The following is a 16,552-nucleotide window of genomic DNA, read 5'->3' as shown; positions in this document are numbered from 1 at the left end:
TAAAATTTGTCAGGCTGAGAATATTTATAAATGCTATTCACAAAAACATTAGCCGCCTCTTCTTAAAGCAGGTCCAGATTTCACATGTTTTAAAATAAAAATTGGGTGTGATCACAGATTGTCATGTTGTATCATCTATTCTTCTAAGCAGATCTCAGGAAAAATAATGTGTTCACATGTGTAGGGATTGGTGCAGTGGTGAAAAGGACTTCCATCACTAAGGAAGGGATTCTGCAAATGAGATTCCACCATCCATGATTCTTAATACCTTGTGATAAATAACAGGAGGGTTTTTTATTATTATTATCTTGCTGTAAAAGTCTTGCATTAAAACATATATATACTGCATAATAGTTCTAGCTTTCTCAGCTTTATAAGAGACGCATGACATCGTCTCACATTCATTATTATCATTAAGTCAGGCTTATAGAACTTTTCAGTGCAGAATATACTTTGTCTCACTTAGCTATTTTGCAGCTGTGTTATACCAGCAAATTGTCTGTACTTCACGCCGTCACTCCATAAGCTGCTTGGTCTACCACATCTTCCTATCTCAAATATATAATTGTCCCTAGAGAACCATTTTTTTTACTCCTTCAGAAATCAAATACCACTGAGCAGAGAAGGAAAACATTCCATGGCATAAAAGCTGTTATTCCTACATCAAATTCAAATCAGTGACATTTTCTTTCATGCTGTACAAGTGGGAAAAACCTAGAGGTTGACATTTTATTTTGAAACTCTAAGTAGGTATTTCTAAAGCGACTAATATTTACATAATATGACCCAGCCCCTGGGGCTCTTGCACTGATTCATCCATTAGCACGAATGGACACTACAAGTTGTCAACAGCACCCCTTGGCTCCCATCTCTTGTGTGCAGTTTTTCCTTCCTGCATACTATTGGACAATGACTCAGGATGCCTTTAATTGAAGATTGGAGGAGGGAGAACTGATTTATGCAAAGCACTTGTTCCATCTCTTGAGTTACAGCTTTTTGTGAAGGATACCAGAGTATCGTGGTTACTCCTTCTCTGCTAGTTGTTGCACACTAGAATCAAGTTGATAAAGACTAATGTTGGGGCATAGGGTATAGAGATTCTGTTTCAATGCACATGAGTGGACTAGACAATTCCCAGGTCACAGCCAGTCTTATAAGGCTGTGAATATTCTGAAGCACAAAGCACTTATTTTTCCAAATTAGAGCAACTCTGGGGACTGGCAAAGAGAAGGACTGAGGGGCCAGAAGGTTGCTTTGCACTGCTGAAAGTCTGTAAGGGTGGCAAAATGAATTCCCCTTCTCCTTTGCCTCCCTACTATGTCAGCTCAGCTGCTTTATGGTGCCTTATCTTTCCTGCTTATTAGCAATTGCAAAGTAGACTGTGCTTTCCTTTGTGGTCACTGTCTGCATGGATCAATCAATGGATACCATTAACCTACTCAGTGTTGTCTCTGCAAAGGAAGGAAAGACTGTGTGTTGCTGCAGGGTGATTAAGCTGTTTCACTCAGTAGGGATCCAGAATATACTCCTATGGAGAACATGGACATAAAGGTAAAGGTAAAGGTACCCCTGCCCGTACGGGCCAGTCTTGACAGACTCTGGGGTTGTGCGCCCATCTCACTTAAGAGGCCAGGGGCCAGCGCTGTCCGGAGACACTTCCGGGTCACGTGGCCAGCGTGACGAAGCTGCTCTGGCGAGCCAGAGCCGCACACGGAAACGCCGTTTACCTTCCCACTGGTAAGCGGTCCCTATTTATCTACTTGCACCCGGAGGTGCTTTCGAACTGCTAGGTTGGCAGGCGCTGGGACCGAGCAGCGGGAGCGCACCCCGCCGCAGGGATTCGAACCGCCGACCTTTCAATCGGCAAGTCCTAGGCGCTGAGGCTTTAACCCACAGCGCCACATACCTAGAATAAAATAGAAGAGTATTGATATTGTAGGCAACAATCTACCTACTAGTTAAGCTGGTTTCTTTCTTTTTCTTTTTTTTAAGGAATTCAATAATTAATTTAACTAGTAGTTGATAAATCGGGGGGGGGATCTCTTTTACTAAAATCAAACTTCACTGCAGAAAGGGAGGGAGGATTACTGGAAAACTTGTCTACAAGGTATTGACTTTCCTGTACCTGCTCCAGAAGACTGAAGTAGTGCCTGGATGTTCTGATTTCTCAATAGAATCTTAAATAAAATGGAACCGAAGCAAGCCAACTACTGACCTAGCCTTTCCATTATAAATCTAGAATGCCATTACCAAGAAGAATTAAACAGCATTAAAGCGTGGGCAGAGAAAAATCAAATCCTTGCTGCTTTTATAGAGCATCCTATTTCTGTATTGAGACAGCTCCGTGAGAAAGCTGCAAGGCTCTCTTAGCAACACAGAACAAAGTACAAGTTGATTTCATTTACATAGGCATAAACCTAGAATAATTCCCTGGTGTTACCCCACCAGTGCAACCCAAGTTGAACTGCCAGCTTTTTGTGTGTGGGAGATTCCCTTTTCTTCCTATACTGAGGTCACCCAAAATCTTTCTTCTGTGTGACTGTTAATTTTGTTCACACATGGACTGTACTCACACACAGTGATCAAGGAAAGCCCAAAATGTGGGTATGTAAAACATGATTGCAACATTTGAAATGGCCACATGCTGCATGTAGCCACCAAGTTTTAGGCTAGTGAGCAAGACACTGATCATAGCAAGGGAGTGTGACATTCTTGCTTGATCCCTGTGTGGAAGTGGTGCCAAAACAGCAGCTGCAAGAGAAAGTAGGGCTATACTAGCTGCTCCTTTCTACTTGTAGGTCAAGGAGTTGCAGGTAGAAGGGCCTGCTGACTACTGTGGTGGTAGAGTTGATAGCAGGCAAAAGGTAGGCAGGCCCTGTGGAAGTTTGTGCTGTATGTTTTGAGTTCTCTGCCATGAATTAATGGATTGATCTTGGGGTTAGTCTTGTGGGATGTGAAACACAAGAGCAGTCAAGTACAACATCCCTAGAGTGGACATAAAAGGGGATGTCTGGACCAGCCAGTTGAAACTTCCTGTTTCTCCTGTCTGGGACAGAATTCCTCTACATGTGACCAGAGGTGGGCATGGCCTCACCTGTGCAGGTAACAAAAGCATAGGACTGGCCACCATCTCTCTCTCTCTCTCCGACTACTTTCATTGAAGAAGCAACATCTGCTTAGCCAAAGATGCTCTCTAGGCTTCCAGCCAAGAGAGGACAAAGGGACTGTCTCTTTATGGGATAGTTTCCAGGTGTAAGTTACTTTTCTAAGCTAAGTATGCCTTCTGGGATCCAACTGTGAACAGAATGTGAGTAAACTCTTTTTATACTTTTATGAAGACTGTGTCATTTCTTATCTTTTATGAGGGAATAAAGGGAAAATACCAGGACAGTTATTATAGAGGCTGTAGCGAGCCTGAACAAATGCATCCTCTGTGAGTTTAAAAAGGGGAATGTTACTCTGCTAAATTGTGGAACTTGTTAACACAAGTTGGAAAGGCTATAATCAAACAATATATCCTCTCCTGCATCCCTGAACATTCCCACAAGTCTTAGCCTCTGTGTTCCCTCCCTGCTCAATGGGCCAGCATTTACCAGAAGCCTAACTCCTTGGTCATATAATTTAATACAAAGGCAATGGCTTTGCTCACTTTCTTGACATGCACTCTGCATGAATGTGATCACTTGCTTCCTCTCTGTGGCACAGGCTGTGTGATTCTAGGAGGGGGATGATAAAGTATGTGGGAAAAGGTATCCCTTGGCTGCAGTCATCTTGTAAGCACACAATTGTGGCCCTTCCGGTGGGCTATGCTGACTGGAGCCCAGCAGCATCGGGGAAAGGAGCACAGGTTTTCCATCTCTGCTTTACGCATTCAGGGATGGGAATCTGTGATGTCATTGGAAGATGAAAGAAAGGTTAGTAGCAACTCCGGACTATCCTAGCTGTCCCTTTCTACCTGTGTGGCAAGAAGGTGCAACCAGAAGGGCCCCATCCGCGCCAGTCGGCATTGCCAATGGGCAGGGGCAAGGGCGTGCCTAGGGGTTGGTCAGGTTGGTCCCCGCCAAGGGCGCAGGTCCAGGGGAGGGCTGCAAAAACAGCGCGCCTCCACTTTGGCTCAGATTGGCCAGGAGCCACGTGCTCTCCGGGCCGCTCCTTGCCAAGGGAGCCTCATTATGCCTCTGGCTAGGGGTGGTGGTGCTGCAGTTCAGCAACCTCTGGAAGCCAGACGAGCAGAGTTCGCTCCGCAGCCTTCCTCCTTTCCCAGCTCTATAAAAGTTCCATTTAGCTTTCGCTTCTTCCGTCCCAAAGAGCCATCCATCATCGCGAGCAAATGGCCCGACAGGTCTGCTCCAGGGCTGGCTGCCCATCAGAATCTCTCCTCTCCCTGCGGAAAGCAGCGGCGTCCCGACTGCGCACACCAGGGGGGGAGGGGCAGGGGGAGGCGGGGCGGGGCGGGGCGGCCAGTGGGAATCCGACGGCGCACCAATGGGGAGGCGCTTTGGCGAGCAGGGGCGTGGCCGCGGCGCTGGGGTCGCTCTGTCAGGCAGGCTCCCCGGGCTGCAGGTGGGGAAAGGAGCGTCAGGAGGAGAAGCCGCCCGGCTTGGCAGCTCGCTCGCTCGCTCTCCCGCCGTCCTGAAGGGTTTCCAAGCGCGCCCCGGAGCCCCGCCACCCTGGTTCCTCGGAGCCTGGGCGAAAGCTGCCGCCGGCTGGCGCCCGCGCTACTTTCCCAGGAGAAAGCGGCCAGCGGAGGCTGAGCGGGACTCTCGGCGGCCGCTGCTGCTGGCGGCGGGTCTCTCAGGTGAGGCGCCTCGCCGCTTCTTACTCCTGTCCCGCGCGGCCAAGTCTGAGGGCGGGCGGGCGGGCGGCGGACCCGAGCGGCTTCTGCTCGATGCGTGGCAGCCGGAGAGCGGCGTCTTGCCCTTGGTTTGAGGTCAGCGGGAAGGGCTGGGCGAGGGACAGATGCCGCGCTCGCCGCCCTGCTGCGTCTCCGTCCGGCGAGGAGGCGGTGAAGGGAGCGAGATATGTATCAGGGGAGAAAAACATGCCGCGGGGCGGGGGGGGGGGGTCCTCTCCGCCGCCGCCGCCCGGCTTCCCGCAGCTCCGCGTGGGCTTCTGCGGAGCGTCTCTTTCCCTCAGCGAGTCTCTCCGGCCGCCCGTGCCCAGCGCTCTTCTTGATTCCTTCCATACAGCTCTTCCCCCGCCCTTCCCAGGTCGGCGCTCGGCTCTGTGTGTGTGCGCACGCGGGAGTGTGTGTGTGTAATCCTCTCGGAGTCCTGTCCCCCCCCCCCCCCGCCGCAGCCGCAGCCCTGCCGTCCTGGATGCTTCTTCGCGTTGCCCGCCCTGCCCAGCGTAGCCCCTCGCCTGCTTCCCGCGCCTTCTGCGCTCCCCGCTCTTCCAAAAGAGGGACGAGCCCGTCGCTGGAATCAGACAAGCCGGGAGCGCAGAAGCAGCGGCAGCAGCAGCAGGAACTTTGGCTCCGGGAGGGACTTGCTGTTTGCCCGTCTGTTTCTCGGAAGCCGGCGAGGAAGCTTCGCGTTTTGATTTTCGTCGCGCTTGTGGAGCACAGCTGAAAGGGTGAGGATCTCTTTACTTCGTTCACCTCTTTCCAAAGGGCTTTTTAACCTGCATGCTGAACTCTGGCAGATGTTGAGATTTGCTGCACTCGAGCAGGTGTTCGCCTCCCTCTGCGCTCCGTGAGATGTGCGCGTGAACGGGAAGCAAGCGCTCTGCATATTTCCATCCCTCTTTTTATTTTTTATTTTCAGTAAATTCGCATTTGTACTGTAGGTGATCTGTAATATTCAGTACAAGGATCGATGGAGAGGAATGGTAGGAAAGGAATGACTGCAAAACAATGCTGCAACAAAATATTGCAGTTTGCGGTGCTTCTGTCCAGGATTTCAGCCTCTATGCTCCACTCTGTTGTTTCCTCCCGTTCACCAGCAGCCTACCAGAATTCCCCTCAGTAGTCCTCATTCAGCTGTTTTGGGCTTCCTCTCCCAAAGCTACTTTCCTCTCTTCTGCAAGACTGCAAACCTTGGGGTTTCCCCAAACTGCTGATGCCTCTCCTTTGTGTGTGAATGGTGCTATTTTGGCTACATCCAGGTCAGCACTAGGACGGCTGAGTTTGGTTTTAGCATATGTCTGTATAACTGATATGATAGAATGTGAGGGATGCAACCATGGATAAATGCTGGGGGAAGATCAAAGTCTATTAGTATCACCATTTCCCTCTTTGTCCTCCCCGGAATACTAGAGAAAACCATTCAGGGAGTGTGGATTTTTCTGTCAGGGGAAGGGGAAAGCCAGATTGTACTGTGTGAATTCTCCGCAGTTCCACTGCTCAGGTTGTATTGTGATTCCAGTTATTTCATTAAGGGGGACAGGACCAAAGCAAGCTAAACTCCTAGATCTTGGCAGAGTGCTGGGCTGGACTATGGATTGATTCTCTTCTGGAATGAGATGACACACAAGATTCTTGCTGTCTCACCCACCAGGAGTTATAGTGCTCTAATGTATGGAGAGACTGTAGGCACTCTGTGGCGCCATCTGTGGGACAACAACAATCAGATGACAACAATTATTAGACACTATAAGAAGGTTGGAGTCACAGCATTGATAGAAACATAAGCAGGAGGCAATGGCCTTAACAGATGTGCGTGCGTGCGTGCGTGCGTGCGTGAGAGATGATTTGCTTTACAAGAATAAACTGTTGGCTTTTAGGTGGTATGGACTTACTATTGACTGTACGAATCATATATGAAAGTATTCCCGTCTTTAGTGATTAATTTGTAGGTTAAATAATTAAATTTTAATGCATAGACTGCCTCCCTTCAAATTGTGAAACAAAGTTTCCGTATTTGTTTTGCCAAAATGCATAATCTTCTTTTTTTTTTGTAATAATGAAGATATAGTTGTTAACCATAATCTCTCTTCCCCCTCTCTCTCCCTCTTCAATCCACTGTTGTATCCCTTCTGTCTTCCATTTGTCACTTTGTTAAAAGTTATGGAGTATTGTTTGTAAAAGAAAAAAGAAAAAGTTACTAGGTAGCAGCAAAATCGTTTACATGTTCAACTGGTAAACACACACACACACACACACACTAAATTTTCATTTAATGGATTTACATTCATTACATTTTTAAATAAAATGTAAATATTTCAATTCTAGTAAATATGTGATTCCTTCCATACAGCTTGATATTCCAGGGAAATGGTAAGGAAATGAAAATAAAGTTAGCTAGAAAAATATATTTCATTTAACACTTGTTTCTTGCCTAGATTGCTTCCTCACCTCAGCTGAGCTACTACAAATAGGAATTAAAAGAATGGCTGAATTGGAGAAACATTAACTAATAAACATAGCAGTCTTCAGCTACTTTAGCTGTGAGGGGGCTGAAGAGCAAACTCTAAAGGGCCTGCCTTATCTGCAGCAGTAATTAGGATTCTTTTTTTAGTAAGCTCACTTTGGGGTTCTTCTTCTTAAAGCTGGACTGCTTCCAAGAGTGCCTGTTTATCTTTCTCTCTGTAGAACCCAGTTGCTCCACACACTGCTTGTGCGACATTATAGGCTGTGTCTGCCCAAGCTAATTGCTGACTGTCAGAGAGCGTTGTTAGATGTATAGTACTAATAGCATATGGGCAGTTGCATTTCATTATGCTAAAGTATGCTAAAGACAAGGGGAGTGAGGGACTAGTCAGAGATCAGTCAACTGGGCCGGCTAATTGCAAGCCTAGAAAAGGTTGGGCTAGGATTCTGCTGAAGGGTGTTGTTTCAGAAGAGAAATCTGCAGACTGGATAGGGTTATGGTGCATCAATGGCTAATAATGATCAGAGTACAAACTTTAAAAGCTGTGTCAGCAGATTCAAGGTGCATTTTGCCTGTGTCAGGAAAGTTCTCGAGTCTTCAGTAATATTACACAAACAGCTGATTGCACTTGTGGATAATGCTGAGCCTACTGCCTGCAATTACTTACTGACTTCAGTGAATGGGTCTGTGACATGTTTAGAACATAAACTCTGATGTATTTTGCAAGACCCATTTCCTTATCCATTTTTCTAAAGCAGTTAAAGAATCGGTGAGCCAAGAGAGACACCCAACAAAATGTTGTGGTGTGGAGTGTTCCTGTTAAGGTTTCCAGTCAGCTGGTGCTGCCATCTTCCAGGGCACTCATTCAATTCCACCTTCCCTCCTAGTTTTTTGTCCCCCTCCTCATGTCACAGCCAGCTAGGGTATTAAGCATGCTAAGAGTCTTGGAGCAGCACTTGTAAGAGTGATTGCGCCCCTCCCCCCGACAGACAGACACATTATTTCACAGGCCAAAGCAGATTTCGTGCCATATCTGAGCTTGCATTTGAACAGTACAATGTTTATTAATTACTAGAAAGCCCTTATTTCATGTGACTACTAGTATCTGTGCCTTACATTGATTGATCTATGGATATGTTTAGACGGAGAATGGTTCCTGAACCCCAACGCTTCTATTTTTAATTTCACTGTATCCACTTAAGTCTTTATGTATGTAATGGTTACCATTGCCCAAATACTCAGAATGTTTTATAAGAGGCTAAATATAGCTTCATTATTTGCTCTTGTAATGTAAGCAACACCACATATGTTGTTGATCCCTGTAAGTTGATCATATTAGTGTCTCTTTGTAGATCGCAGCATAAATGCACTTCTAAAGGGTGGGGGGAGGAAGGAGATCAATGTTTTAACACTGACACATTTTTAGCTTAACATTATTGTGAGTGACAAAAACATTGAACAAGATTGGAAATTAAATTTTGAACTCCTGTTTAGTCTGTAGAGTGGGTCAAAAGAGGTTAGAAATGCAGTTGTTTCAGAAATCAACTGAAATGCTTTGGCCTTATTCAGCAGCTGCCACTGCTGAATAATCCTGATCACACTGATGCACAGATAAGAGGTTTAACAGCATGAAATCAAGCAAAGAATAGAAAAATGGCAGTGACATTGATGATAATGAGGCAAAATCTGGGACTGACATTTTGAATTTTATGCCACATATACTATTCACTATTTTTCTTTAAAAAAAAAACAACCCACAATAATGACTAAAATTATTTCTAAATTTTGCTCAGAAGCCTCTTAAAACTAAAGACTTTCTTCTGAGTAACCATATAGGATTACACAAATAATGCTTATTTTTCTAATGATAACAAGCCTATTTAGAATTAGACACATTGCTGAATGCCTCCAACTTTGTTAGATTGTGGGTAAAATCTGTAAGGGAACAACATGTCAGTTTTCTTTTTTTGAACTGTGTGTGTGTAAGAGAATAACAGTGCAATCCTATACATGCCTATTCAGCAGTAAGCCCCACTAAATTCAAGGGATTTTATTCCCTGTTAAGTGGGTACAGAACTGCAGCCTCGTTTGCCTAACTTCTTTTTGCAGGGGGCTTGTTAAATACTACATTATGTTTAGAAATTTTCTGTTCTAGAGGCAATTTAGATGCATAATCCAAACATGCAATAATTCTGTGGTGTCCTTTTGTGTGTATTGTTACAGCAAAAAAAGTAAACAACAAACCTCAATATTTGACTTTACTATTGAGCCTGTAATACTATACCCTTTCTTGGGCGTAAGTCCCATAGACCTCAATAGGACTTTCTTCTGTGTAGGAGCATGACAATTGTGTTGTGAGTTGCTCACTAAAACCCTATTCATTATAGCTGCAGAATCAAGGTTTTATTGCTCTGTTTCCTTTTCCAGTTTTTCCAATGTGCATATTTGGTGGATATGATTCATTTATCGCTAAATCATTCTCACTTTTCTCATCCATACTTTGGATGGATAAAATATGAGTCATAATGTTCTAAAAAAATCCAAAGCATTTTTCACACTTCTACCTGCACTATTTGTATTCTGCCTATTGACGAATGAGCTACCAAATATATAGTTCTACCATGAAGTGGGATAATGTGCTGCTTCTCTGACTATCAAATAAGTTGGGAAGTAATAGTTCTTGGGCAGTTAGCACTCTAGGCCAATAACAGATATTTCAGAAAAAAAGAGGGGGAAAAGGAAGGTGGGTTGATGAAGGGTTCTGTTATACATTATAAAAATAGCATATCCACTGTGCTCCAAAATATTCACAGCTGACGTGATGCCTGAAAAATTGTAATTTCAGTGTCGGCTGAAGAACTAATTGCCCCTAAAATTGCTGCATGGAGCTGAACCAACATTTTCAGCTTCATAACTTTTGTTATACAGAGATGGAGATGGTACGAATTGACAGTATATAACAGATAGGAAGAAGGCGCCGTGTATGTGCTACTCCCCACACTTAGCCGAGGAACAAAGTAGATACAATGGCAGCCATTCTGCGTGGGACATTGAACAGTTCAAACCATGTGGAAGGTGCTTCATCATCAACCTGACATCACTTCCACGATCAGACTACAGCAGAAATGCTTGAAGATAGAAATTCTGGGAAGGTAACCCATTGGCAACTCACCCGCTTGCTCCGTTTGCTGCAGGAAATCCTATAAAAGGATGATATCAGAGCCACTGAGAAGTACAGCAGAACCAGCAGGGAAGACTCCCCCCTGTGCAGTGTCTGGCCAAAGTCATTAAGGTGGTTTCAGCCTTGTAATAAGCCAGGCTGGAACAGATCTAAATCCAACCTGCAGCTGAGTTGCCACCACTCTCTCCTACACATTACTTAAAAAATGGGAAGTTAAAACCTAGCTGGTAACAAATAAGGATAGTGGAGGTGAAAGAGGGCTCACAAATCTTTCTTTTAGTATTGGAATTAGAACATATTCCCCATCCAAGGAAACATACTCAGCTCTGGTACATTGTTCTTATTCAGCCAAGATGGGTATGGATCCAAAGAAGAACTGTTTGGCTTCAGTTCTTCAGGCAGCTTGTCCACATCCTTAGGCTGAAGAAACATAGGAAAACCAGACACCTGAGTCACAGCTGTAGATACTCTGCTCAGTGTGGAATCTAATGCAACTGTGAGCATCTTGACTGGCAAGATGTTTTACAAACTAGTAACAGCAAGCTAATGGGAGTTTGATATGTAACACCATTTAGGTCAGCTCTGAATGGATGTCACTCTGTTGGGATGATATAATTTACTGGCTGTGTTGACACAAGCATCATCACTGCTACAGAGTAGGCTACAGAATGAGTTCTAACCCATCAGATTAGTCTTGAGATTTTCTCCACTGTTACTCCTGCTAGCTATCCTTTCATGTCATTGTCCCAAGAGAACAAAGAAGGCTGAACTTTTTACATTTAGAGGGTGATGAAAGCATTGTTCCAAGCACCCAGACCATTTCTCCATTCCATGATTATCCAGTCATATTCTCTCTGCCTTGGAGATCTTGAGGGATATGAGGGTGAGTCTACCACCACTGACGGAGGAAGAGTAGTGCAGGGGGAGCGCACTGCCCCCAACAGCGTGATCCTGGTCGGGTGCTATCGCGGCTGCCCCCCCCTGCACTGGGTGCCACACCCCCAGGACGCACACTACGCCCCTGCGGGCGGCGCATCACGCCCCCGGGACGCCCGCCTGCTCTCCACACACACACACACACACACACACACACACACACCCCGGTGCCAGAGCATGAAGTTCCACCACTGTCTACCACAGCACCCTGGACTGTAGTAGGTCTCCAGTGAATTTCTTGAAGGTCTTGGATCCAGGAACAGCATTGTTTGGGCCAACATTTTGCTTAATCTTGCTTAACCAAATACCTTCCACCACGATGCAGATGCAGCAAAGGTTAAAAGCACCACACATAACCTTTTACTAGGTTACAGACCCTCAGGCATGTATGAGGATAGTTGTGTATGCCCCCAGGAAATTGCAAAGTTTTAGCAGGGTTGATTGATTTCATTCTTGTTTCTTCCAAAGCATTCCTAACTCCAGCTTATTTGTATTGCTCTAATAAAATGAATGTGCATATCCAAAATGCATGAAGTATTCTGAACAGTACAATTTTATGTACTATTTTTTCTTTTGAGAAATATATGTATGGCTCCAGAAATTCTGGAAATGTTGAATATATCTTGCCGTGGACATTTTCTCAGTAAACTATTGATTTCAAATGCTTTGCAAAATATAATCACTTGATTTTATACTGGCTAGATAAAGTCTTTTGCTTGCTTGAAGAAAGGTAATATCAGGAAATAGATAGCTGTTCTGTTCTCCTATTGTAGCTGAAAAGACTATTTGGAGACATAAAGCCCTCCTCATTGTAAGATAGAAGGCAAAAATTCCTGACACTGTAATGAAGATCAACAATTTACAACCTTCATTTCCCTTCCTTAAGAGAAAAAAGTTAATGCTACTGGCTAATAAATTACTGAATGTATCCCATGCCCTAAAATATAGATTTTTTTTCCTTATATACAGCTTAATATATTACACACACACACACACACAAACCTATATGCTTAGGCAGCTGAGAAAGCATTGTTTTCAGTAGTTCGCAGCAAGTATTTTTCAGGACTTGGTAAGTGAACAGTGTGACTACAATAGCAAACTAATCCATTTAATCTCTTGTTTTGACAGCTATTTCAGGAATGTAAAGTAGAAGCGTAATTTTGAATCTCTTCAGATTTATATTTAGAATAAATGACAAGAGTGACACAGAATTGGCACACCAGTGTTCCGTGAAGCATTTAGCTACTTGCTGTGCGGGGAGCAATTGGGCTCTATAATGCCTAAAAAACAGTGTTCCTGCCAATGTGAACAGCTTCTCTAGGAGAACCCATTTCTGTAGCATGGCTTTCTGTCTGACCTGTCATGGGCTTATCCAAATTATGCCCTTAGCACTTGATTAGAAATTGTAGGGGTGCTTGAGGAATGCAGACTCCTCTTTAGGTGTTGCAACTAGAGAAAAGTTAATACAGAGACAGCACACAAAATACAGCAGGGATAAGCACACTACCTTCATTTTTTGTCCATAGTCATTTTTGACTCATGGAAGGTGATTGCCTCAAGCAGGGATTGTTTTATGCCTATGGAGGTTCTCCACATCTTTTAGAACTTTGGAAAATCATGAGAAACCTCCATGGATACATTACCATTCCAGGCAGTCACCTTCCACAACTTGAGCAGTTATGAGAACAGTGATGGGAGAAGCATGTAGCTAGTGGCCTGTCCCTGCTTGACCCCCTTCAATTATTTATTTGCTATACACATGAATGACCAGACTATAATAGTAGAGTTCTGGGCGTCAAACAAAGGATGGGAAATCAGTTTAAAAACATGTTTTCCTTTGTGAATCAGACTCACTACTAATGATGATGATGAAACATGATGGGAAAGGACTAGGCAGAGTCTCACTTTTTGAGGTTATGCACTTATGTTTTAATTTGTAGAGCAGGAGGGCTTTGTTTTCGTTTTTGATTTAGAAAAAGGAGGAACATTTAAAAAATAGTACCATACACTGTTCATGTAGCACCATCCATTTTGTCCCCATTATTATTATTAATATTTAATTATTTATACCCCACCTTTTCCCGATCATCACAGATAGCGAAAACAAAAATGTTCTATGGCGATGTACAACAAGTCACATTACTATTACTACTACCTCTACTACTAATCTAAACTGCACATGCACAGCTTTCTATATTGTGCCTATAGCCAACTGAGGAAATGTAAAAGTGGCCTCTGGGTGGCAGTTAAGAAGTCTGAGTTGGCTCTAGGTTTTTGTATGCACTCAGTGTTTTAGTGGCTCAGGACAGGAATGCTTTAGGTGATTTCTCCCCTAAGTATATTTTATATTGCTGCTGTCTTGTGTGAACTTTAAGGGTTTCCCGAGCTTGCTGTTTAGCAGACAAGTAACTACTGCTTTTGGTACATGTCCTGGGTGGTTTAGAGATTTCCAGGTATATAATCGTGATACTAGGTGGTTGTCAGCTACGTTTTACTCAGAGTAGACTCACTGAAATTAATGAACACAACTATGTTAAGGCCAAATTCACCACCGTATTTTTCGCCCTATAGGACGCACTTTTCCCCCTCCAAAAATGAAGGGGAAATGTGTGTGCGTCCTATGGGGCGAATGCAGGCTTTCGCTGAAGCCTGGAGAGTGAGAGGGGTCAGTGCGCACTGACCCCTCTCGCTCTCCAGGCTTCAGGAAGCTATCCGCAAGCCTTGCAAGCCCAGTGGGAGTTCCCGTGGGCTCGTAAGACTTGCTGGCAGCAGCCTGCAGCCGGAAGCAGGGGGCGCGCTGCACAGCGCGCCCCGGGCTTCGGTTCCCCGACCTGGTTTGGAGGCTGGTGGTGGGCAGAAGCGTACTTCTCCCCGCCGCCAGCTCCACAAGTTCGGGGAACAGCGGGGAGGCGCAGCGCCGCCATTCCGCTGTTCCCCAACCTGGTTTGGGCTTCAGGCAGATATCCGCAAGCGTGGGAGCCCGGAGGGAAGTCGCGCCGGTCTCCCAAGGCTTGCGGAGAGCTGACTGTTCTGGGGGCTGGGGTCGGGGGAAGCTCGGGTGTCCCCCGCCCCAGCCCCGTGCCTGGGGGAAAAATATATTTTTTTCTTTATTCCCCCCCCCCAAAAAAACTAGCTGCGTCCTATGGGGCGAAAAATACGGTATTTTAATTTCAGTAGGTTTACTCTGACTAAAACTAAAACACTAAGCCAGTGTTTTGGCTTAGCTTTTAAATTCTTATAGGGCTTACATTTTATGCAGTGGTATAAATTTTCCAAGGTCAGCTAGTTTTAGGCCTAAGATAACAGATGGGCAAAACTTTCAGATTGACTGTGACAGACAACACAATAACACTGGCTTCTTGGAACACTTGAAATCTTGGCACTGTTACATGCACTCTGTTTTTGAATATATTCTAATTCTGACCATGATCTGAGAACATAAGTAGTAGTGATTAAATATCAAAGTCATCAGCTTGTTTCCAATACAGCTTTTTAAAGTACCAGTTGTTAGTTACTTTTCCTCTTGTTTTGCCTTTATCCTAGAAATCAGGCGTGCCAATTACAGGGGGCTGAGGGGTCTTCAGCCCCCTCAATATCTGGAATAAGGGCTTGGGGCCCCTGAATGTTGAGGGGGCAGAGGAGGGCAAGCACAGAGCCCTCCTCCTGAAGTGTTTTGTTTGTTTGTTTTGAGCCACCTTCCTGGTGTGCCTTTTTCTTACAATGTCAATCTTTTGGTTCTTGCTACATTTCTTGTCCAGCTCTTTTATTCCAATTCCCAGAACATTGTGTTATCCTTAAGGACTTGTTTCTCCTTCTGGCTTGAACTTAGAACAAGTTATTGCTTCAATCTTTTGGCTAGTTTGCCTTGACCATACTCCCCAAATTGACATGTTCCCTCAGCCACAATCTTTGTGTTATAACAATGTTCTTTTTCATTCCATGTCTAGCTCATTACTCCTGCACTATTATCAACTCAATGCAGTATTTAAGGATATTATCTTTCTCATTTTTTTGGTATCTCTAATGGTGTCTCTAATGGAGCTGATGTCTGCAATTAACTGATACCAGCACTTGACTGTTATCTTTTAACGTATTATTTATAAACCGATGACATTGCTATTAAATTACTAACTTGTTTCCCCTCCCCTTCTTTTTTATGTGCTGACTCGTACGATTCACTGACTACTACAACAATGTTAACATACTACAATGGTCTGGTGATGGTCATCACATCAAAATTATTGGTAAGTTCTAAAAAAAATGTAATGGAATGAAGATATTTTTCTTTGAGACATGAAAAATGGCTCTTTAGTATTTCTAATTTAGAGGAAAGTGTGGTTTAGAAAATATGTTTGTGTATGTATACATGAATGTCATATTTATGATATATTATGCCATATTCTCTGCTCATCAACACCCACTTTTTATGTTTGCGTTGGCCAGTAGTACTGTTTGGGGAGATTCTCACTAATAGCAGGCCTGCACATGCCTATCACTTGCTGTATTGGGAACCACAGATGTGTATTAGATGTGTATTTTGCTACACATCTGAATGTGTAGCAGAATAAGCATAGATTTTAATCTGTTCTGTATTTCTCTGAATGGCAGTGTATTCTAAAGTACATCTGAACATGCATCCACATCTGTATTCTTGTGCAGCTAGCCATGTATTAAGCAAATTTTTTAAAAAATGTGTGACTATAAGTATATCAGGGGCACCAGGTTTAATAACTGATATAATAAGTTCACGAAGTTTCAAATCCTAGTTGAATAGTTAAGGATGGTGCAGCAGTATGTTCAATGTCTTAAATCCCACTGATGGGGTCCAGAACACAGTCTGAAGGCACATTCTGCTGTCACATTGTTAAAATTAAGCATGTATTTTAATAATATATGAGAGATGTTACTTTTGTGTTATTTAAGTACATGATTTAGTATAGTTCCCTGGATTCCAGAGTGCAGTTTGTAATATAATTGCCAATATTTTTCAGTTGCATGAAAATAACTGGGAAATGTGCATAGTTGTTTGGTTTAATTTTCTGTGATACATTCTAAATGTGCATTGATACTGCTACAGAGTGTTCTTATTATCTTAGATTTATATTAATTGACTGCTTGACATATG

At 43.9% G+C, this 16,552-nt stretch overlaps 1 protein-coding gene across 12 annotated transcripts in view; it reads left to right on the top strand.

The window, feature by feature from the left end:
- Positions 1 to 4,509: 4,509 nt before the first annotated feature.
- Positions 4,510 to 16,552, top strand: part of EPB41L3 (erythrocyte membrane protein band 4.1 like 3) — a 130,336-nt gene continuing 118,293 nt past the window's right edge. For 6 of the 12 annotated variants that reach the window (XM_083748306.1, XM_083748307.1, XM_083748304.1 and 3 more), the window contains exon 1: positions 4,510 to 4,798. The gene's annotated coding sequence lies outside the window, so the exon portion shown is untranslated. The remainder of the gene's footprint in view (positions 4,799 to 16,552) is intronic. The other 6 variants (XM_083748313.1, XM_083748308.1, XM_083748305.1 and 3 more) reach the window with 1 other exon arrangement.

The sequence above is a fragment of the Podarcis gaigeae genome (assembly GCF_964106915.1).
Source record: "Podarcis gaigeae genome assembly, chromosome: 7".
In the NCBI taxonomy this organism is placed as follows: Eukaryota; Metazoa; Chordata; class Lepidosauria; order Squamata; family Lacertidae; genus Podarcis; species Podarcis gaigeae.
The sequence above is the reverse complement of the archived record's forward strand: the minus strand, read 5'-3'. Positions and strand labels throughout refer to the sequence as shown.